Here is a 25,381-nt window from a genome sequence, read left to right as displayed (position 1 = left end):
ACATCCAAAAGGCAAGTGAGGAAGGGTGTATGTTCACAAAATATCAGGCCAGTGATGGTCTGTAGAAATATCAAAACCTAGAACTGACAACTAAGCTAGTGTTTTACACCCTGAAAGATTAGAATTCAGGAATCCAATAATAGTGACAAAACATCACACAATGTGCCCCAACATAGAAACTTGCCACCAATCTTGATCCTCTTCCTAGTTTTCTTTCTTTCTTTCTTTCTTTCTTTCTTTCTTTCTTTCTTTCTTTCTTTCTTTCTTTCTTTCTTTCTTTCTTTCTTTCTTTCTTTCCTTCTTTCTTTCTTTCTTTCCTTCTTTCTTTCTTTCTTTCTTTCTTTCTTTTTTTTGGTTTTTTTTTTTTGAGACAGGGTTTCTCTGTTTTGTGAGTGAGAGTTCCCTGGCTGTCCTGGAATTCACCCTGTAGACCAGGCTGGCCTCAAAATCAGAAATCCGCCTGCCTCTGCCTCCCAGAGTGCTGGGATTACAGTCGTGTGCCACCACCACCCAGCTCCTAGTTTTCTTAAGGAGATGAGTCTGTGATAGTAGACAAAGCCAGAAACCTAGTAAGCTTGAGTATGTCTGAGACCACGGCACCCTGGTACCCAGGCACCCACCAGAGATTGTAGGCATCTCCTAACTCCCTACTACATTCCTGAATTGGATATTTGCCATATTTTCCAAATAAGGATATAAGACATGTGATCACATACCACAAAACATAGTTTCCTTGCAAATGAGGTACCTAGTGGCTCTGAGGGTTTACACAATATGATTCCCTTTCTAGCCATTCCATCTTGTCAAAGGTATTTAATCTCTGGCCCACACAGAGAAGGTTGCATCTATCTATTTTCCAGGGTAAACCAAAAATGAACAGTTTGTTCAAAAGCCAAATCTTGCCACAGATAGACTGAAATCAGAAAGTGAGCTCTTTCATAATAGTATATCACATGAATCTGGTGGCTTCATGGAAAATAAACTATTTTACATAGTTTGGCATACTGGAAGATAAGAAGAGTGGATAATTTGTGAAGAAATATATTTCATTCTACGATGGAATTATGTTATATTTCCACATCTGGAAGTCAGAGAAAGCAAACTCTTGGATATATAATTAACAAGTTTTGCTTTTCAGTATATCATTTGAAATGAAGAATTTGTTGAAGGACTGTGTGTTCTAAGCAAACACAAGCTTTCAGAATATAAAAGCCATTGCTCTAAAGTTATAGGTATAATATTTATGAGTTCCCAATATGAATGCTGTGATACTTCTATGCAGGATTGATATAGGAAACTACCAACTTGTTTTGGCAATGTTATTTGCCATCAATGAAATCAACTTGAACCCTCATGTTTTACCAAACACGTCTCTGGGACTTGAGATATATAATCTCCCAGATGCTGAAAGGAACAAGCTGAAGAGTGTATTCCATTGGCTCACAGGTTTGAGCATATTTATCCCTAATTACAATTGTAGAAAAAAGTGGAAATCGGTTGCTACACTTACTGGAATATCATGGAAATCATCTGAAATCATTGGGACATTGTTGGGTCTTTACAAATTTCCTCAGGTAAGTGCACATGATGTGAGTGGTGGGAAGCCAGATTTCTTTTCTCCGAATTAGCTGTTTGCAAAATGAAAAGGAGAGATTTTGATTAATTGACATTAAAGAGCAAATACAAAGACAATTACGGACACAGTCTGTTATTTTTTACTTTGATGTAGAGTAAGGAGGGTGAACAGTACACATGGAAATTTAAAACTTTAATACTTTTCAATAATTTTTATGGAAACACTCAGGAGATGAGATGTGACATTAAGAACTATTGAGCAGAGTATCAACTTTATAACTTAAATCGGGTTTTTAAGACTAAGACTATTTAAATGGCATTTATTGTTCTACTTTATAAATACTGTATTCCTTTCAGGTTACTGTTGGGCCTTTTGATCTCGCAAAGATTGACACAAATCAGTTTACATCTCTGTACCAGGTAGCCCCCAAAGACACAGCTCTGTTCTGTGGTATTGCCTCTTTGATGCTTCATTTCAGCTGGACCTGGGTGGGACTGCTCATCACAGATGACCACAAAGGTTCTCAGTTTGCATCAGATTTAGAATGGAGATGGAAAAGAACAAAACCTGCATAGCTTTTGTGGATACAGTATCGTTTGTGGGACAATCAACATTTTATTCACTAACCTATTATCAGATGAATAATCTAGGGTCATCAGCATATGTGATTGTATTTTATGGACCCATTAATTTCCTATTAACTGTAATAGTAAATATCTATAGAAAGTACACAATGAATAAAATCTGGGTTATGAATAAAAAATGGATTAGCCCAAGTATTCATGCATATACAGTGTTACATTTATCCCATGGGGCTCTTACTTTTTCACCCCATCATGGGGAGATTGTTGGTTTCACAAAATTTATGCAGGAAGCCAATCCTGTTAAGTATCCAGAAGATACATTTCTTCATATCTTGTGGATGAATTTTTTCAGTTGCTCAAGATTGCATTCTGCACGTAAAAGCATCGAATACTGTCTGCCCAATGCCTCTTTGGGATTTTTGCCAAGGAATCTTTTTGAAATGGTCATGACTGAAGAGAGTTGCAATCTGTACAATGCAGTGTATGCAGTGGCCCACAGTCTCCACGAGAAGAATCTCAATCAAATACAAGTTCAACCACAGGAAAATATTGATAGGACTCTGTTATCACCCTGGCAGGTAATGTGCCTTTCTTTGTATTTTAAATTCACCAACATGACACAGATGCTTTAAAAGCTCTCAAACTAGTAATGCTATATTATTTTTCCATTCAATAACCTATAAGACATAGTGCATATTTCAGTGCTTAGATATCAACATAGTTCAATGTCTATGTATATGATGAGTGGCCTGTAGAAGATTCTGTTCAACAGACTAATTCTTCTTTTTGTAGAAATAGCAGAGATAGCTGGGCATGGTGGCACATGCCTGTAATCCCAGCACTTGGGAGGAAGAAGTAGGCATATTTCTGAGTTTGAGGCCAGCCTGGTCTACAGAGTGAGTTCCAGGACAGCTAGGACTACACAGAGAAGCCCTGTCTTGAAAAAGAACCAAAAACACCCAAGCAAACAAAAAAAGAAATAGCAGAGATATTTGTCTTGCTAATTTCTCAGTAGAAAAACCAAGATTTTCATTAAGGTGACGATCCAGGAAGAATCTTCATGTCTTAGAGTTGGGAATACCCAGGGGATGCCCAACCATCTCAGAGAAGTTGATGGGGGTTGGGTGGTGAGATGGATTAGTCTAAAAAGAGGAACTGCAATCAGGATGGAACTGAATAATTACATTGAAAAGCATACAAAAACTATCAAAAAGGAAATGTAGATCCAAATTCTAGAGTAGATTTAGAAAGTAGAATGGGAATTGCCAAGAAAAGGTGATTAGAGGGTAAAGGCAATGAAAATGTTGTTTAGAGGATACCCCACTTTAGATAAATAAGAATAATTTGTTGTTTCACAGAATGACATACAGTTAGTTGTGATGGGTAGTCATAGTTGTCAATGTGACTGCATCTGCAATCCAAATCCAAGTGCCAAGCTGCTGTGTCTCCTGGAGTTACCCTGGTTAAGCTGTCTTGAGAGGCACGTGTCAGGTGACTTTGAGTCATTAGGTCATTGGATCTAGGGAAATTTTGTGTGACTTTTTATTCATAGGAACAATAAGCACTCTTTAAGTCAGTGAAGCATACAGGACAACTGTGTACCTCTGGGCTTCATAGAAGTCAACATACATGTAAATCATGGCTACCAATTCATGTTAGGCTATGCTTTCTAGTTTGAAATCTGCCATTGTATTCTATGTTGGTAAGTTAATAAAATATTTGATTGTTTGAAATGCATGTTCTCATTCTTGCAAATAAACCAGAACAAAAAGAAAAAAGAAAAAAATCCAGGTTTTCAAGTTCATTTTACACAAAATATATACAAAATTCCTGTATGCCATTAGAATAAGTATGTACTCTAAATCAGCCCACTCCTGATTATCCACCAAACTCAAATAACCTCATCTTAAACATTGAGGCTGTGAAAATGTCAGGAAATATAAGGATATACCTAGTTTTTCAAAGATGTTGAGATCCGTTCACTCCATAGTCCTTGAACATTTGGTAGTACTTGGAATAGTAATAAGATAGTTTCTTTAAACCATAGCGAAGTAATAGGCTCTTTTGTAGCATTTTATAGATTCTTGGAATTATATTTTATTCTATTAGATAATAGTGATAGAAATGAAGTAGTTTCAATTTTTTTAAAAGGGATAAAAAGTTGTGACTTGTTTGCTATATTATCTTTGATCATTTGGCTCTTCTTGGCCTGGCATATTCTATGCAAACTGACATTTAAGAAAAAATTATATTTATTTTCTCCTAAGCTTTCTTTTGTTGTGTTCAATCCCATATATAATTTATTAAAACAGTGATAACATCATACATTATTGTCAGGAAATAACTCCTTATTCATAATTAAATTATAAATCCATAACTTCATCATAAGATTTCTCATATCTTTTAGCTTCACCCTTTTCTGAAGAATATTCAAGTCAAAAACTCTGTTGGTGACCCTGTGGTTCTGGACTGGAAAAGGAAGGCTGATCCAGAGTATGATATTAACAATGTTTGAAACGTTCCATCAGGTCTTTCATTATTGGTGAAAGTGGGTACATTTGTTCCTAGTTCTTCCAAGGGGGAACAGCTGATGATGTCTGAATAAATGATTAACTGGCCCATAGGATTTACAGAGGTGTGTTTCTAAGTAAATCTTATATGCTTCTTGATGTAGTAAATCTTGGTTGCTAATAATTTTCCCATCAATACACTCATAACTATTATTATTAAGAGTTTTACTGATCGCTCATTCTTGTGGAAGTGTTTTAAATATTTTTAAATTATCTAATCATTTTGACCTTTAAAGAAAGGTTATCAATTACTACTTTCTGACATCATTGTAACAAAAGAGATATCAGGCTGTTTACATTAACTTCTAGAGTCCAAGGTAAATTTTTTTCAAAATAACATAAATTGAACTTCCCTGAGAAGAGGAATCTTAGTATAGATAGTATTTCTGAACTTCTTCCATCAAGGAAAACCTGTCGAGTATTATCATAAAACATGGTAGTATGAGGGACCATTAATATGGGAGATATTTCCCTAATTTATTAAAAAATGGGATTAGAAAGATATTAGTGAAAAAACACCCTTACCAATAATAACCACAAATAATGTAAACTATTTTGGTGTAACTCTAATCAAGGAAATCAAAGACGTGTATGAAAACAAATTCAAGTCCTTGAAGAACTAAATTGAAGAAGATGTGAGAAGATGGAAACCTCTTTTATCCTCATGGATGAATTTGATTAACCTAGTGAAAATTGGAAATTTAGAGTGTTACCTAAATTTTACAAATTTAATAAAGGAATCTACAGATACAGTGTAATTCCTATGAAAATTCTCACACAATTATTTACAGACCTTCAAAGAGCAATTCTCAACTTCATATGGAAAAACAAAAACCAAGGACAGCTCAATGAACCTGACCAATAAAAGAACTTCTGGAGAAATCACCACCCTTGCCCTCAAAATGTAATACTGAGCAATGGTATAAAACCTTTATGGTTTCCTATAAAATGAAAGTTGTTGATCGGTGGAATGAAATCAGTTCCCTGTAGTACATTTACGGACATTTGATTTTTGACAGAAGCCGAACCTTACAATGGAAAAAAAAGAAAGCATCTTCAACAAATGATGTCTCTCCTACTGAATATATGCTTGTAGAATAAGGCAAATAGACCAATATTTATCACTCTGAAGACACCCAAGACCAAGTGCATCAAAAACCTTAACATAATACCAAGATACACAGAGTCTAATAGAAGAGAAAGTGGGAAATAGCTTTGAACCCATTGGCAGAGAAGACAATTTCCTGGACGGATCATGAAACCATTGATAACTGAACCTGAAACGCTTCCATAAGGCAAAGGACATTATCAATAGGACAAAAGTGGCAGCTGATAGACTGAAAAGATCTTCATTAACATTAAATTCAGTAGAAGTCTAATATTCTAAATAATAAGTAATTCAAGAAATTAGATTTCTTAATTTGAAAAGCTAATAACATTTTTTTTTAAAATGTGGTAAAGAACTAAATAGAGAATTCTCAAAAGAGGAGCCTTGAATGTCTTAGAAGCAGTTAAAGAAATGTTCAACAACCATAGTCATCAGGGAAATGCAAGTGAAAATGACCCTGAGAAATCATCTTACACCAATCAAAATGGCTAAGATAAAAAGAAATGCTCAAGAGATAGCATATGGTAGTAAGGATAAAGAGAAACGGCAGCACTCTGCCATTGCTGGTGGGATGGCAAACTTGTATAATCACACAGGAAAACAATCTGTCATTTTCTCAGAAAACTGGAAATAGTATTACGGGAAGACGTGTATATATACTGCTTCTAGGCATATAACCAAAACTGCTCTACCATATCAGAAAGACACTTGCTCTACTATCTTTATAGCATCCTTATCCATAATAGCCAGAAAGTGGAAACAACCCAGATAGGCCTCAATGGAACAATAGATTCAGAAAATGTGGTTCATTCACATAGTGGTCTCCTATTCAGCTATTAAAACACTTGGCCATTATAAATTTTCAAGGAAAATGGATGGAACTAGAAAATATCCTCCTCAATGAGGTAACCCAGACCCAAAAGGCATGCACTGTATTTGCTCACTCTTGAGAGGACATTAGTCATAAAGTACATGATAGCCCTGATTCAATCCACAGACCCAACGAGGCTAAACAAAGCAAGATACTGAAGCGAGCATACTTGAATCTCACTTAGAAGTAGTTTTTAAATAGTCATAATTGGTAGATGGATGAAGGTCCTGGGTGTGAGAGGGAAGGTGGTAAGGAATGGTGGTCTCAGTATCAGGTGTTGGGAAAGTTAGAAGAATGAAAGGCAATCTGTAGCTGCCAGCAGTGGAGGGTTTGGGGAAATGACAAGAAATGTCTGAGACATGGCTTTAGGAAGGGTACCAGAAGAAAATTCAGGTGACCATAGCTGAGAAAAATAGCAGTGGAGACTTGTAACATTAAGAGGACAAACAACTCCTATCGCCATGCTGGTCCTGCCTTGGGGGGATAAGGACAACAACACAGACACAAAAATTTTGACCCAAAATTTGTCCTATTTAAAAGAAATGCAAGGATGGAAGAGAGATTGATAGAATGGCCAACCAATAATTGGCCCAATTTGAGATCCATCCTGGGGCAATACTCAATCCCTGAAACAGTTAATGAAATTTTGTTATGCTTGCAGAAAAAGACATAGCACAAGTGTCATCCAAGATGCTTCACCCAACAGTAGACAGACACAGATGAAGAGATCCACAGCCTAACACTGGGCAGAGCTAAGGGTCTCTTATGGAAGGATTGAGGCCCAGAATAGTTGAGGAACTCCACAGGAAGACCAAGAGCCTAGGAACCTCAAACCTTGGGGGCTCTGACAAAATAATCCACCAATCAAAGGCCATACATGAGATAGACATAGTCTCAACACCCTCAAAATATGTAGTAGATGTGCAGCTCAAACTCCATGTTGGATCCAAATAGCTGAAGTGGGGGCTGTCCTTAAGCTATCTGTGGGACTCACTCCACAACTTAGCTACCTTCCTTGACCAGAGTGGGAGAGTATGAAGCTAATCCTGTAGAGACATGATGTGGCAGAGTGGCAGTAATTCCAGGGGGCCCACACCCTCTCAGCAGAGCAGGGCAGGGGGAGGAGTGTTAGGGTGTGGACCAGGAGAGGAAGTATCCTGTATGTAAACTGAATACAACAATTAGTGAAAAAAATTACCTCACAATGACATATAAAATGGAGTGGTGTCAGGTGGTCCTTAGTTGTTTAAGAATCATGGGTGAGAAACCCACGATTAGCAGGATAGTAAACAGAAATACTGCAAGTTCTCCATTTCTAGTAATTTTCCAGTTTTCTGCTTTAACTCTAGTCCTTATTTTCATTGATGAGAAACATGTCTGTCCTCAGTTTGCTTTTGGTATGCTGTTTGATCACAATAGAAACCGGAACTAAGATAACTAGAAAGGCAGTCACAATCAGTTTTTAGGGGGCCTTTGCTTTTAAGCCTTTTGCAGACACACAACAAACTGAGAGGATGTCCTTTAATTTTTAAGTCTCATCTTGAAAAAAATGGCAATAAAACCAATGCGAGGAAAGTACGATTCTCTTCAGAATGTCACAGTTGGAGGGTGAAGTTCATCATGGCAGGGAATCAGAACAGCAGTGATTTGAAGAAACTGGGCAGATTCTGTCAACATTCAGGAGGAGGAAAGCGATGACTGTTGCTGGCCAAATTTCATTTCCACTTTTCATTCAGTAGCCAAGTGGGGTAAAACAGCAAGTTTGTACAATTTTAAATATAAATTTTAATTAATATACCTTCTATTATAAAACATGTACTTGGGCATTGATTAAGAGCTAAGCATTTGGTATCTTGTATTAAATATTTTTCAGATTCCTCGGTCTGTCTGCAGTGAGAGCTGCAGCCCTGGATTCAGGAAAGTTGTCCTGGAGGGAAGGCCTAATTGTTGCTTTGACTGCAGTCCTTGCCCAGACAATGAGATTTCCAATGAGACAGGTGAAGGACAAGTCTCTCAGAGGGTTTTACATCCTCTCTATGGTGCACTGACAAAACTAAGTAATGGAAAAAAATTAAACAAGAGAACTACATGACAATTACATTACTTCAGATTTGCAACTAAATCTTTAAGTCTATGCTCTTTCTTTAAATTTATTATTGTTTGTTTTATTTGTTTACATTTCAAATATTATCTCCCTTCCTGTTTTGCCCTCAGCAACCCCCCAATCTTATCCCTCCTGCTTCTATGATGATGCCATCCCCACCCACACAACACCTTCCTACTTCAGAGCCCTAGCATTCTCCATCACTGGGTCATCCACCCTCCACAGGACTAAAGGGCTCCCCTCCCACTGATGCCAGATAAGGTAATCTTCTGGTGCATATGCAGCTGTACCCATGGTTCTCTCCATGTGTTCTGGTTGGTTGATAATGTTCTTCCTATGGAGTTGCAACCCCTTCAGCTCCTGCAGGCCTTTGTCTAACTCCTCCATTGGGATTCTTGTGCTCAGTCCAATGATTGGCTGTGAGCATCCCCATCTGTATTTCTCAGCCTCTGTCAGTAGACACCTGTATCTGCCTCCTCTGAGCAAGCACTTTTATTGTTATTAGTTATATTCTTTATTTACATTTCAAATGTCGTCCCCATTCATGATTTCCCCCCCGAAAATCTCCTAACTCATCCCCCCTCCCCCTGCTCTCCATTCCACGGACTCTCACTTCCCTGTCTTGGGGTTCCCCTTGGGGATGCCCCTGGGGCATCTAGCTTTCTCAGGACCAAGGGCCTCTCCTCCCTTTGATGTCCAACAAGGCCATCCTCTGCTTCATATGTATCTGGAGCCATGGGTCCCTCCATGTGTACTCTATGGTTGATGGTTTAGTCCCTGGGAGCTCTGGGGTAGCTGGGTGGTTCATATTGTTGTTCTTCCTACGGCGCTGCAACCCCTTCAGCTCCTTGGGTCTCTTCTCTAGCTCATCCATTGTGCTCAGTTCAATGGTTGGCTGAGAGCATCCACCTCTATATTTGTCAATCACTGGCAGAGCCTCCCAGGTGACAGCTATATCAGGCTCCTATCAGCAAGCACTTGTTGGTATCCACCATACTGTCAGGGTTTTGTAACTGTATATGAGATGGATCCCTAGGTGGGGCAGTCTCTGGATTATCTCTCCCTCAGTCTCTGATCCACACTTTGTCTCTGTATCTCCTCCTGTGGGTATTTAGTTCCCCCTTCTAAGAAGGACTAGAGTATCCATAATTTGTTCTTCCTTCTTCTTGAGCTTCATTTAGTCTGTGAATTGTATCCTTCCCCTCTTTTCCCCTCATCCTCCGCTCTGTCAACCAATTTTCTCCCTCTAGCTTCCATTATTATTTTCTTCTGTCTTCTAAGTAGGACTGAAGGATCCACAATTCGGTCTTCTTTCAGCTTGATCTTCATAGTTTGTCCATTGTATGGTAGGTATTACAAGCCTTTTGCCTAATAGCCACATCACTATGAGAGAGTAGTACATATGTTTCGTGTTCTTTTGCTGCTCGACATCCTCAGTAAGGATGGTATTTTCTACTTCCATCCATTTGAATGCAAAACTCAAAGTTGCCATTTCTAATAGCTAAATAGCACTCCATTGTGTATTTGTATGATAAGTATTGTATCCATTCTTTCATTGATGGGCATCTGGGTTGTTTCAAGTTCTGGCTATTATAAAAAAAAAAGGCTGATATGATCATATTGGAGCATCTTTTGGGTATATGCCCAGGAGTGGTGTAACTCGATCCTCAGATAGTACTATTTAAAATTTTCTGAGAAACTATCAGACTGATTTCAAGAGTGGTTGTACCAGCTTCCATTCCCACCAGCAATAGAAGAGTTTGCCTCTTTCTCCACATCCTTACCAGCATTTGCTGTCACCTGAGAGTTGGATTTTAGTTATTCTAAAGGGTGTGTGGTGGAATCTGAGGGTCATTTTGATTTACATTTCCCTGATGACTAAGAATGTTGAACAATTCACTAGGAGCTTCTAAGCCACTTGAGATTCCTTATTTGGAAAGTCTTTTATTAGCTCCGTATACTATTTTTAATAGCATTACCTGGTTCTCTGGAGTCTTTATGCTAACGTCTTTGATCCACTTCACTTGATGTTTTGTGCATGGTGATAGATATACATCTATTTTCATTCCTCTACATCAGACATCCCATTAGCTCACCACTATTATTTAGATGCTTTCTTTTTTTCCCCATTGTATGATTTTGTGTTTTTGTCAGAAATGTAAGTGTGTGTAAGCATGTGGCTTTGAGGATTGATTCCATTGATCAATATGTTTCTTCCTAGACTAGTATCATGCAGAGTTTATTACTATTACTTAAGGTCAAGGATGGGGTTACCTCCAAAAGTTCTATTATAGTTCAGGATTCCTTTAGTGATGCTGGAATTTTGTTTTTCCATATAAAGTTAAGATTACTATTTCAAGGTCTGTAAAGAATTGTATTGTAATTTTGATGGGAATCAGATTGAATATGTAGATTACTTTTGGTTTGGTAATCATTTACATTATGTTAATTTCGATTTCAAGAGCATGAGAGATCTTTCGATATTCTGATATCTTTCTCAATGTTTTCTTCAGTGATTTCAAGATAATTTCTTATAGGTTTTCAGTTGCATGGCTAGAATTATATGAAGATATTTATATTATTTGTAAATATTGTAAAGTAATCTGTTTCCCTAATTTCTTTCTCAGCTCATTTATCATTTGTTTAAAGAAGGAATATGGCATTTCTTAATGTTAATTTTGTATTCAGCCACTTTTTCCTGATTTTTAATATTTCTTTTATTATTATTTCGTTTTTCTTTTTTATTAATTTTTTTATTTTATTCGATATATTTTTTATTTACATTTCAAGTGATTTCCCCTTTTCTGGTCCACTACTCCCTGAGTGTTCATCAGTTGTAGGTGTTCTCTGGTAGAATTTTGGAATTATTTATGTTTATTATCATATCATCTGTCAAAAGCAATACTTTGACTTCTATATTTCCAATTTGTAGCCACTTGATCTGTTTTAGATCTCTGACTGTTCCAGCTACAACTTCAACCTCTGTATTGAATAGATTGGTCAGAGTGGGTAACATTGTCTTGTCCCTGATCATAGTGGAATTACCTAAGTTTCTGTCCATTTAATTTGATATTAGCTACTGGCTTTCTGTATGTTGGTTCTGTAAAATTTAGATGTTTGACATATATCCCTGATTTTTCAAATACTTTAAAAATGAATTGATGTCACATTTTCTTTCTTTTAATTAATTTTTTACACTCCATATTTTATTCACCCCCATCTACTCACCAAATGTTCAACATCTCATACTTCCTTCACATCCTCTGTCTCCACATGGAGGTCCAGACGCCCCACCCTGCCTGACCTCTAAACTCCCTGAGGTCTCCAGTCTCTTGATGGTTAGGTGCATCATCTCATAACACTGGCCCATCAGTCCTCTACTGTATGTGTGTTGGGAGCTGATATATGCTGCCTATTTGGTGGTCCAGTGATTGAAGGATCACATAAGTCCAGATTAATTGAGACTGCTGGACCTCCTACAGGATCGCTCTTCTCCTCAGCTTCTTTCAACCTTCACTAGTTCAACAACAGGGGTCAGCTGCTTTTGTCAATTGGTTGGGTGCAAATATCTGCATCTGACTCTTTCTGCTGCTTGTTGGGATTTCCAGTGCTCTGTCAAGCTAGAAGGTTCCTTTTTGTGAATGAATTGGTATCACATTTTCATAATGTCTCTTTCAGCATGTAATGAGATGATCATTATGTTTTTTTCTTCAGTTTTTTAATATAGTGAATCAGGCAGAAGGATTTTCATGTATTGAACCATCTTTGGATCTCAAGGATGAATCCTACTGAGTTATGGTATATGACATTTTTGATGTGTTCTTGGAATTGGTTTGTGAGTTTTGATTTTTATAGATTTTTTTTAGTATTTCTGCATCAATAAGCATAAGATAAATAGGTCCGAAATTATCTTTCTTTGTTGAGTCTGTGAAATTTGTGTATCAGTTTGACGGTGGACTCATAAAATGAGTTTGGCAGTGCTCCTGCTTCTATTTGGGGGAATAATCCATGAAGCATTGGTTTTAGCTCTCCTTTAAAAGTCTGGGAGAATTCTGAAATAAAACCACCTGGCTCTGGGTATTTTTTTTATTTGATATATTTTTTATTTACATTTCAAATGATTTCCCCTTTTCTGGTCCCCCACTACCCAAAAGTCCCATAAGCCCTATTCCCTCCCCTGTTCTCCCATCCACCCCTTCCCACTTCCCTGTTCTGGTTTTGCCCTATACTGCCACACTGAGTCTTTCCAGAACTAGGGGCCACTTCTACATTCTTCTTGCACATCATTTGATATGTGGATTATGTTTTGTGTATCCCATTTTCTAGGGTATTTTTAATCAAGAGACATTTCATGACTGCTTCTCTTTTTTTTTTAGGGTTTTAGAGATATTTATATAGGATACCTGATCTTGATTTAACGTTAGTAAGTGTGGAATTTGTTTAGAAATTCAGCCAGTTCATTAAGCTTTTCCAGTTTTGTGGAGTATAAGTTGTGAAGTAAGGTAACACTTTTTTTTCTTGTCTGTTTTTTGCCTCCCTTTTCATTTCTGATTTTATTTATTTATAATTTATTTGTATATATTCATTTATGTTTGATTAGATATTTTCTTTACTCACATTTCAAATGTTATCCCCTTTCCTCGTTTCCCCTCTGAAAACGCCCTATTCCATTGCCCCTCCCCCTGTTCACCAACCTACCTACTCATGCTTCCTTGTCCTGCCATTCCCCTATACTGAGGCATCGAATCTTCTCAGGACCAAGGGACTCTCCTCCCTTTGATGTCCAACAAGGCCATCCTCTGCTACATACGAAGCAGGAACCATGGGTTCCTCCATGTTTACTCTTTGGTTGGTGGTTTAGTCCCTGGGAGATCTGGGGTGTTCTGGTTGGTTCATATTGTTGTTTCTCCTATGGGGCTACAAGTTCCTTCAGCTCCTTGGGTCCTTTCTCTAGGTCCTCCATTGGGGACCTTATGATCAGTTCAGTGGTTTTCTGAGATCATCCACCTCTGCATTTGTCTGGTACTGGCAGAGCCTCTCAAGAGACAGCTATTTCGGGCTACTGTTAGCAAGTGCTTATTGGCATCCACAGTAGTGATTGGGTTTGGTGACTGTATATGGGATTGATCTCTCTGTGGGGCAGTCTCTGGAAGGTCTTTCATTCAGGCTCTGCTCACACTTGGTCTCTTTATCTCCTCCAATGAGCATTTTGTGCCCCCTTCTAAGAAGGACCAAAGTATTCATACTTTGGTGTTCCTTCTTCTTGAGCTTTGTTTGGTCTGGGAATTGTATCTTAGGTATTCTCAGCTTCTAGGCTAATATCCACTTATCAGTGAGCACATACCATGTGTGTTCTTTTGTGATTGGGTTACCTCAGGTGGGATGACATCTTCTACTTCCATTCATTTCCCTAAGAATTTCAAAATTAATAAATTCATTGTTTTTAATAGCTGAATAGTGTATTCTATTGTGTAAATGTACCACATTTTCTGTATCCATTCCAGTGTTGAGAAACATATAGGTTCTTCCCAGCTTCTGGCTGCTATGAACATAGTGCAGCATGTGTCCTTATTACATGTTGGAGAATCATCTGGGTATATGCCCAGCAGTGGTAGAGCTGGGTCATCAGGTAATACTATGTCCAATTTTCTGAGGAAACAGCAAACTGACTTCAGAGTGGTTGTACCAGCTTGCAGTCCCACCAGCAGTGGAGGGGAGGGGTATTCCTCTTTCTCCACATCCTCTCCAGCACCTGCTGTCACTTGAGTTTTTGATCTTAGCCATTCTGACTGGGGTGAGGTGGAAATTCAGGGTCGTTTTTATTTGCATTTCCCTGATGACTAAGGTGTTGAACATTTCTTTAGTTGTTTCTCATCAAGAGAAAGAAATTACAAAAATGACATCCTTCACAGTAGTCACCAAGAGTATGATGTATCTTGGTGTGATTCTAACCAAACAAGTCAAAGATCTGTATGACAAGAAATTCAAGTCACTGAAAAAAGAAATTGAAGAAGACCTCAGAAGATGGAAATATCTCCCATGCTTGTGGATTGGCAGGATTTTTTTTTTTTTTTTTTTTTTTTTTAGAGCTGCTCATTTCTTTTTTTTTTTTTTTGCTCTTTTTTTTCTTTTTTTTTCTTTCTTTTTTTTTATTCGATATAATTTATTTACATTTCAAATGATTTCCCTTTTCTAGCCCCCCCCCACTCCCCGAAAGTCCCGTGAGCTCCCTTCTCTTCCCCTGTCCTCCCACCCACCCCTTCCCACTTTCCCATTCTGGTTTTGCTGAATACTGTTTCACTAAGTCTTTCCAGAACCAGGGGCCACTCCTCCTTTCTTCTTGTACCTCATTTGATGTGTGGATTATGTTTTGGGTATTCCAGTTTTCTAGGTTAATATCCACTTATTAGTGAGTGCATACCATGATTCACCTTTTGAGTCTGGGTTACATCACTTAGTATGATATTCTCTAGCTCCATCCATTTGCCTAAGAATTTCTTGAATTCATTGTTTCTAATGGCTGAATAGTACTCCATTGTGTAGATATACCACATTTTTTGCATCCACTCTTCTGTTGAGGAATACCTGGGTTCTTTCCAGCATCTGGCAATTATAAATAGGGCTGCTATGAACATAGTAGAACATGTATCCTTATTACATGGTGGGGAGTCTTCTGGGTATATGCCCAGGAGTGGTATAGCAGGATCTTCTCGAAGTGAGGTGCCCAGTTTTCGGAGGAACCGCCAGACTGCTTTCCAGAGTGGTTGTACCAATTTGCAACCCCACCAGCAGTGGAGGAGTGTTCCTCTTTCTCCACACCCTCTCCAACACCTGCTGTCTCCTGAATTTTTAATCTTAGCCATTCTGACTGGTGTAAGATGAAATCTTAGGGTTGTTTTGATTTGCATTTCCCTAATGACTAATGAAGTTGAGCATTTTTTAAGATGCTTCTCCGCCATCCGAAGTTCTTCAGGTGAGAATTCTTTGTTTAACTCTGTACCCCATTTTTTTTCTTTTTTTTATTCGATATAATTTATTTACATTTCAAATGATTTCCCCTTTTCTAGCCCCCCCACTCCCCGAAAGTCCCGTAAGCCCCCTTCTCTTCCCCTGTCCTCCCATCCACCTCTTCCCACTTCCCCGTTCTGGTTTTGCTGAATACTGTTTCACTGAGTCTTTCCAGAACCAGGGGCCACTCCTCCTTTCTTCTTGTACCTCATTTGATGTGTGGATTATGTTTTGGGTATTCCAGTTTTCTAGGTTAATATCCACTTATTAGTGAGTGCATACCATGATTCACCTTTTGAGTCTGGGTTACCTCACTGAGTATGATATTCTCTAGCTCCATCCATTTGCCTAAGAATTTCATGAATTCATTGTTTCTAATGGCTGAATAGTACTCCATTGTGTAGATATACCATATTTTTTTGCATCCACTCTTCTGTTGAGGGATACCTGGGTTCCTTCCAGCATCTGGCAATTATAAATAGGGCTGCTATGAACATAGTAGAACATGTATCCTTATTACATGGTGGGGAGTCTTCTGGGTATATGCCCAGGAGTGGTATAGCAGGATCTTCTGGAAGTGAGGTGCCCAGTTTTCGGAGGAACCGCCAGACTGATTTCCAGAGTGGCTGTACAAATTTGCAACCCCACCAGCAGTGGAGGAGTGTTCCTCTTTCTCCACACCCTCTCCAACACCTGCTGTCTCCTGAATTTTTAATCTTAGCCATTATGACTCGTGTAAGATGAAATCGCAGGGTTGTTTTGATTTGCATTTCCCTAATGACTAATGAAGTTGAGCATTTTTTAAGATGCTTCTCAGCCATCCGAAGTTCTTCAGGTGAGAATTCTTTGTTTAACTCTGTACCCCATTTTTTAATAGGGTTGTTTGGTTTTCTGGAGTCTAACTTCTTGAGTTCTTTATATATATTGGATATTAGCCCTCTATCTGATGTAGGATTGGTGAAGATCTTTTCCCAATTTGTTGGTTGCCGATTTGTCCTCTTGATGGTGTCCTTTGCCTTACAGAAACTTTGTAATTTTATGAGGTCCCATTTGTCAATTCTTGCTCTTAGAGCATACGCTATTGGTGTTCTGTTCAGAAACTTTCTCCCTGTACCAATGTCCTCAAGGGTCTTCCCCAGTTTCTTTTCTATTAGCTTCAGAGTGTCTGGCTTTATGTGGAGGTTCTTGATCCATTTGGATTTGAGCTTAGTACAAGGAGACAAGGATGGATCAATTCGCATTCTTCTGCATGCTGACCTCCAGTTGAACCAGCACCATTTGTTGAAAAGGCTATCTTTTTTTCCATTGGATGTTTTCAGCCTCTTTGTCGAGGATCAAGTGGCCATAGGTGTGTGGGTTCATTTCTGGATCTTCAATCCTGTTCCATTGATCCTCCTGTCTGTCACTGTACCAATACCATGCAGTTTTTAACACTATTGCTCTGTAGTATTGCTTGAGGTCAGGGATGCTGATTCCCCCAGATTTTCTTTTGTTGCTGAGAATAGTTTTAGCTATTCTGGGTTTTTTGTTGTTTCAGATGAATTTGATAATTGCTCTTTCTAACTCTGTGAAGAATTGAGTTGGGATTTTGATGGGTATTGCATTGAATCTGTATAGTGCTTTAGGCAAAATGGCCATTTTAACTATATTGATTCTACCGATCCATGAGCATGGGAGGTTTTCCCATTTTTTGAGGTCTTCTTCCATTTCCTTCTTCAGAGTCTTGAAGTTCTTGTCATACAGATCTTTCACATGTTTGTGTACCCCATTTTTTAATAGGATTGTTTGGTTTTCTGGAGTCTAACTTCTTGAGTTCTTTATATATATTGGATATTAGCCCTCTATCTGATGTAGGATTGCTGAAGATCTTTTCCCAATTTGTTGGTTGCCCATTTGTCCTCTTGATGGTGTCCTTTGCCTTACAGAAACTTTGTAATTTTATGAGGTCCCATTTGTCAATTCTTGCTCTTAGAGCATACGCTATTGGTGTTCTGTTCAGAAACTTTCTCCCTGTACCGATGTCCTCAAGGGTCTTCCCAGTTTCTTTTCTATTAGCTTCAGAGTGTCTGGCTTTATGTGGAGGTCCTTGATCCATTTGGATTTGAGCTTAGTACAAGGAGACAAGGATGGATCAATTCGCATTCTTCTGCATGCTGACCTCCAGTTGAACCAGCACCATTTGTTGAAAAGGCTATCTTTTTTCCATTGGATGTTTTCAGCCTCTTTGTCGAGGATCAAGTGGCCATAGGTGTGTGGGTTCATTTCTGGATCTTCAATCCTGTTCTATTGATCCTCCGGATTGGCAGGATTAATATAGTAAAAATGACCATCTTGCCAAAAGCAATAGACAGATTGAATGCCGTCCCCATGCAAATTCCAACTAAATTTTTCAGAGTTAGAAAGAGCAATTCTCAAATTCATCTGGCATAATAAAAAACCCATGATAGTAAAAACTATTCTCAAAAATAAAAGAACTTCTGTGGGAATCCAGCATCCTGGACTTCAAACTGTACTACAGAGCAGTAGTGTTTAAAAAGTGAATGGTAAACTGGTACAGTGACAGGCTGGTAGATCAGTGCAATGGAATTGAAGAACCAGAAATGACACAACATACCTATGGTCACTTGATGTTTGACAAAGTAGCTAAAACCATCCAGTGAGAAAAAGATAGCCTTTTCATCAAATGGTTATGGTTTAACTGATTGTCAGCATGCAGAAGAATGGAAAATGATCCATTATTATCTCCTTGTACAAAGCTCAAGTTCAATTGGATCAAGGACCTCCACATAAAACCAGATACACTGAAAGTAATAGAAGAGTAAGTGGGGAAGAGCCTCAACTACATGGGCACAGGGGAAAATTTACTGAACAGAGCACCAATGACTTATGTTCTAAGATAAAAAATTGGCAAATGGGACCTCATAAAATTACAAAGTTTCTGTAAGACAAAGGACACTCTCAATAGAACAAACACAATGGCAAACAACAAATTGAGAAAAGATCTTTACCAAGCGGACATCCGGTAGAGGACTAATATCCAATATACACAAAGAAATTAAGAAGTTAGATTACAGAGAACAAAATTAACCTATTAACAATGGGGTACAGAGCTAAACAAAGAATTCTCAAGTGTGGGTTTTATTTATTTTGATACGATTGCTATGTAGTTAATATGGTGAGGTTTTGTCTATCTTATTGATTTTCTCGATGAACTAGTTCTTGTCTTCATTTATTAATTTTATTCCTTTTCTCTAACTGATTGATTTCAGCCCTGACTTGATTATTTCCTCTTTTTGCCTCCTCTTCCTGGTATTTCCTTTTTCTAGAGCTCTCACATATATGTTTAAATTACTCTTTCTAGAATTTTCAAATTAAATTCTTTATAAAGACACTCAGTGGAATGAGTGCAATGAGCACTATTTTTACTGTTTCCAAGAATTTGGGTTTGCTGTGCTATGTTTTTATTGAAATCTAAAAAATTCTTTATTTCTCCCCTAATCCAGAGTTCATTGAGTTTTCATGAGTGTTTAGTTTTCATGGTATTTCTGTTGTTGAAGTCCAAATTTCCTCCAAGGTTCTCTCATAACAGAAAAGATGATGTTTCAATTTTCTTTAGGACTGATTATCTGGTAAACTTTGGGGGGAAGAATCCATTAGGTTCTGAGAAGACAGTATATTCTTTTGTGTTTGTGTGAAATATTCTCTAGATGCCTTTTATGTTCATTTGATTCATAATGTCTGTAAGTTTTGTTAATTCTCTGTTTCGTTTCTGACTAAATAACATGTCAGTTGGTGAAAGCAGGGTTTTGAAAATAACCACTAGTAATGTTTAGAGTTTGACATGTGGTTCAAGCTTTATCAATGTTTCGTTTACAAATGTTCGTGCCTTTGAACTGGAGGCATGCATGTTGAGAATTGAAATATCATCTTAGTAGATTTTTCCTCTGCTGAGTATGAATTATCCATTCCCATCTCATTTTATTAATTTTAGTTGGAAGTTTATTTTAATAAGTATAAGAATGATTATTTCAGCTTACTTCTAGGGTTTTTTGTCCTTGAAATTTTTTGCAGAACTTACTCTAAGTTAATGTCTATTGGTGTTGCTGAGATGTTTGTTTTATACAGCAAAGAGAAAGCATCTTAGTCAGGGTTTCTATTCCTGCACAAACATCTTGAGCACGAAGGAAGTTGGGGAGGAAAGGGTTTATTCAGCTTACACTTCCACACTGCTGTTCATCACTAAAGGAAGTCAGGCCTGGGACTCAAGCAGGACAGGAAGCAGGAGCTGATGCAGAGGCCATGGAGGGATGTTACATTTGGGCTAGCATCCCTGGCTTTCTCAGCCTGTTTTCTTATGGAAAGCAAGACTACCAGCCCAGGGATGGCAACACTGACAAGGGGCCCTTCCCTGTAATCACTATTTGAGAAAATGCCCCACAGCTGGATCTCATGGAGCCATTTTCTCAAATGAAGCACCTGTCTTTTTGGTAAGTCCAATCTGGGTCAGGTTGACACACAAAATCAGCCAGTAAAGATAGTTCCTGTTTTTCTACTTGTTCTGTTAGTGTGTGTCATTTATTGAGAAATTGAATCCCTAGATGGTGAGAAATATTAATGGTCAGTGTTTGTTTATCCCTATTATTTGTTGTTGGTGTATATATGGGTTTGTGTGTGTATAAATTGATTTTCCTTGTATGGAATTACCTATTTCTTGTGTTTCCTTCAAATTAGCTATCATCTTTCTGTTTGAGTTTTCCTTCTAGCATTTTGTTGTAGGAATGGATTTTTGGATAGATATTGTTTAAATCCAGACTTGTCTTGAATTATGGTTGTTTATTCTGTCTGTTGTGATTGACAGTTTTGCTGGGTATAGGACTCTAGGTTGGCATGTGTGATTTTTTCATAGGTTTTAAGATATCTGTCCAGGCCCTTCAGTTTTTAGAGAATCTATTGAAAAGACACAATTCTAACAGGTCTGCCATGGAATGATACCTGGTCTTTCCCCTCAGTGCTTAGTCTTTCTTAGTTCTCTACAATCTGTATTTTCATTATTTTGTTGAGAGAGGACTTTTCTGGCCCACTCTATTTTGTGTTTCACAACCATCTTTTATGTTTATAGGTATTTCTCTCTTTACATTGTGATATTTTTCTAATATAATTTTGTTGAAAATACTTTCTCACCCTGGGATCTGGGACTCTTTACCTTCTACTATTCCTATCATTCTAAGGTTACTTGTTTTCTTTGTATTCCAGATATCTTGGCTGTTTTGTTTCTAGGATATTTTAGTGTTAACATTTTCTTTTACTGATGTGCCAGTTTCTATTTTTGTATGCCTGATATTCTCTCCTACATACTTTTATCTTATTGGTGATACTTGCATTTCTTATTCTGTAAGCTTATCTGCAGTTTACCCTCAGTTTGTATTTTCATTCTGGCTTCTATTTGCACGTTCATTTCCTGAACAGCTTTACTTACTTCCCTGGTTAACTGTAGTTTCTGCTATTACTTTAAGAGATTTATTTGTTTCCTCTGTAAAGCCCTATATTTGTCTGATTGTGTTTTCTTTTTTTTTTTTAAGCGTTTTATTCCTTTCCTCTTTAACGGCCTCTATCATCTTCATAAGACTGGATTTAAGGGCACTGTGGTTCAGTTGTGTTAAGATATGCAGGGCTTGCTGTTGTAGAGTAAGTTTGCCCTGTTGGTGTCATAATATTCTTGAATTTTGTTGTTTGAGTTCGTTTCATGCCTTTAGCCATCTAGATGTCTTAGTCACTGCATGTTCCTGTTATGATATATATTGGGATGATGGCTAACCACCGTGATCTTAGTGTGACAGGCCCCTGATGTATATTTTTGGGCTATATGGTTCTGGAATAGCAGGTCTTAAAAAGATGTCAAGAGACTTGGAAGAAAATTTTATATCTGGCAGGGACGATCTCCTCAGAGCCATGCCTGACAAAGTTCTTTGGGCAGGGACGATTAGTGAAGGAAAGAAATCTAAGTATTTTGGTTCTGGATCAACAGGCTTATTGAAGCTGGGCAGAGAGGTAGTGGGAGAATAGAAGTCTGGTGCAGATTTCTGGATAATTATATTTCCTCATCTATTAATTTCCATTATTTGACTGTAAAATATTTTATATAAGGTATTTCTCTGCTACATATAGAGCCAGAACATAAAGACTACCTAATTGCCTGTTAATTCAGTTATAGTTCCTGTATGCAGATTGAAGACATATAAATTTCACTTACAAATTTAATGTGGTTGTGGAAGGACCACTTCAACTATCTCCCCAAAATGCTTCCTTTATTACAGACTGAAGTTCAGACACTTTAGAGATATGTACATTCGGAGGGATGGAATAGAATAAAGGTTTTGACCTACATCACAGTATCAGATTGTATTGATTAAAAATACAGCTACATATATGTTGAACACTCAAAAGTTAAAGAAATTACTCATCAAAGGAATTTGAATACAGGGAAATATAATAAACATATATTTCAAGACAAACCATAAGCCTTATACAAAATAAATTTTGTCTTATAGATCAGTTGCCATAAATTAATGAATATTGTTTATAAGATACAATATTAAAAGCTAGCATAACACAGCAACAAAAATAATCTAACAACAGAGCAGAACAGATTTATGTAAAAGTTTTACATTAGCATGAATAGTCACAGTGAGAAAATGTTAACTATTTGACAGGAGAGTTTAAGAAAGCATAAGAAAGTTACACAAATGTAGAGCTGACTGTAAAAAGAAGTAAATCTAGTCTTTCTGTATCTTTTAAGGAAAAGTGAAACTAAAATAGTTTTTGAAATGAAGCCTTTACATAAATACGGAAAGTCATTTGTGACAAGAAATATGTGATTAAATAATATTAGGAGCATTCATTTTTCTCCTCTGAGTTTTATTCACAAAGATTTAGTTCTTAAAATCTATTCTGGAGGAACAAAGAAAACATAAATTTAACTATTAAGTAGTTGTTTTCCTGAAAATCTTTCAAAAAGTTTTCCAAAACAGTAAACTAATAGCCACGAAATTATCTCAATATGAAAAGGAACTTACATCCCCTACTCTACCCTTAATTTCATCACAGAACCCAGAAGTAGTTAAAAGAGAAAAGGCCTACTAAATTTTCTCAAACATCCATATATTCACTATAACACCTGTGAGAACTTCCTTCCATCAAAAATGAAAGGAGCTGGGGAAAGATAAGGAATGCTTTGAACACATATTTAGTAGTTTCCAACCAAGATCACATGAGATGAAAACATTTTCAAACTGAAAGAAATTTATAAATAAAAATGAATTTGTGTCATACATCCCAGACTAAAATATCATTTTACATAAGAAATTCAATGAAAAATGTTTATTTCCAAGTTGAATTCGCATCTTCTATTGGAAATTTAGAAATTTTGAGAACTGGCATAAAAATTGAATTAGTTATTGCCATGTAATTTGGTGTTTTCTAGTTTGAAAATATGTGCTTCAACTGTATTACAAAATATAAATAAAAGAGAGGTAAATAGCAAAAAATAAGAATACTTCAATATACAACTAAAATAAATAGGCTCTAGTTATGCGATTTTATGGGTGTTTTAATTGTCAATTCGACACAATCAAGATTTATGAAATCAAAGAAAAACCACAATTGAAAATCCTTTGAAGGGCTCGACTGTCCAAAGAGTTTTGTACATACTCATGTTTAGTGGTTGCTGTGGGCTGCACTGCCTCACCGGGTTGGTGCACCTCTGAGGAGGTGATCACAAGCTACATAACAAAGCAGATCAGAGGCAGAGCAGGCAGCACCACACCCCAGTGGACTCAGCTTCAGTTCTTACCTCCTTATCCTACCTTCAGTTCCTGCATGGTTTCCTCAGTGATATATTTATAATGTATAATGTGAAAAATACCCTTTTCTCCAGAAAAGGATAGTCTTCATGGGGTTTTTGGAAAGAAGTATAAACCTTAATTTGTGTGATTATTCACTTTAGAATACTCATATCTCCATACCAAAAGTGACAAGGGAACATGGTTGTAATAACAATCCAATGAGTTTGAAGCATAAAATGTAGTAGGGTAAAGGGAAACTTGACTGTGCATTCATGATCAACTTCATTTCTACCAGGTATGGATCAGTGTGTGCACTGTCCAGAAACACATTATGCAAATGCAGAGAAGACACACTGCCTGGAGAAAACTGTCACCTTTCTGGCTTATGATGATCCCTTGGGGAAGGGACTCACACTCGTGTCCCTTGGATTTTCTACTCTCACAGCTCTTGTTATTGGAGTCTTTGTAAACCACAGAGACACTCCAATAGTCAAGGCCAATAACAGATCTCTGTTACATCCTGCTCATCACTCTGACCCTCTGTTTCCTCTGTCCATTGCTCTTCCTTGGTCTTCCAAACACAGCCACATGTATCCTGCAACAGAACGTGTTTGGACTTCTGTTCACTGTGACTCTATCCACTGTGTTGGCCAAAAACCATCACTGTAGTTATGGCCTTCAAGATTACAGCTCCAGGAAGAAAGATCAGATGGTTGCAGATATCACAGGTCCCTAAGTGTGCCATTCCAGCTTGCATTCTGATACAAGTACTTCTCTCTGGCATATGCCTGGGAACATCCCCTCCCTTTATTGACATTGATGCTCACTTTGAACAGGGACAAATCATCATTCTTTGCAACAAGGGCTCAGCAGTTGCCTTCCACTGCGCTCTGGCCTACCTGGGAGTCATGGCCTTGGGTAGTTACCTCATGGCTTTCTTGTCCAGGAACCTTCCTGACACATTTAATGAATCCAAGTCCATGGCTTTCAGCATGCTTGTGTTCTGCAGTGTATGGGTCACGTTCCTCCCTCTCTACCACAGCACCACTGGGAAGGTCAGGGTAGCTATGGAAATGTTCTCTATCCTGGCTTCCAGTGCAAGCATTCTAATTGTAATCTTTGTCCCTAAGTGCTACATTGTTTTGTTTAGGTCAGAATTAAACCCACTTCCTCGTAACAGGGATGAAAGACACCACAGGAGCAAATATTTACTTAAAACATACTTCACATGATTCTTCATGTAAACTGAATTTCACTGGATCTCTACCGTTCTGACCATCACATTTTTTTTCCTGTGATGGCTTTGTGGGTATGGCTTCTTCTCAGCAGATATTATATTCTGAGCTTAATTCCCTGGAACCCCATGATGAAGTAAGGAATCGATTTTCTGAAGTTGAACTAGTGCATTTCCAGTCCCTAAAATAAGTAAACATTTGTAATATAACTTTAGAAAACCTTTTTGAAAACAATCATAACATTGAGATATGATAGCATGAGCTTTCATTGTTTACACTGACATAAAATATTAATTTTTCCTCTTGAAATCTGTCACATTTTGCAATAAGGACACTCTATTCATCAAATCATGTGATGGTCCTGGGGCTTTTTCTCTAAATTCTTATTTCTAAATCATATTAATTACTTCAACCAGTGGTGTTTTTTCCTTAAAGGACCTTTTCATTTCTCCCAGTGCTGACAATGCAATGTCTTTCTGGTGGC

General features: G+C 37.6%; 1 pseudogene; it reads left to right on the top strand.

Annotated features, from left to right (window-relative positions):
• The first annotated feature begins 1,256 nt into the window (after window positions 1-1,256).
• LOC127667416 (vomeronasal type-2 receptor 116-like) lies at window positions 1,257-24,894 on the top strand (annotated as a pseudogene).
• The last annotated feature ends 487 nt before the right edge of the window (window positions 24,895-25,381 follow it).

The sequence above is a fragment of the Apodemus sylvaticus genome, chromosome 17, assembly GCF_947179515.1.
Source record: "Apodemus sylvaticus chromosome 17, mApoSyl1.1, whole genome shotgun sequence".
Lineage (NCBI taxonomy): Eukaryota > Metazoa > Chordata > Mammalia > Rodentia > Muridae > Apodemus > Apodemus sylvaticus.
This window is presented reverse-complemented; position numbering and strand designations above follow the sequence as displayed.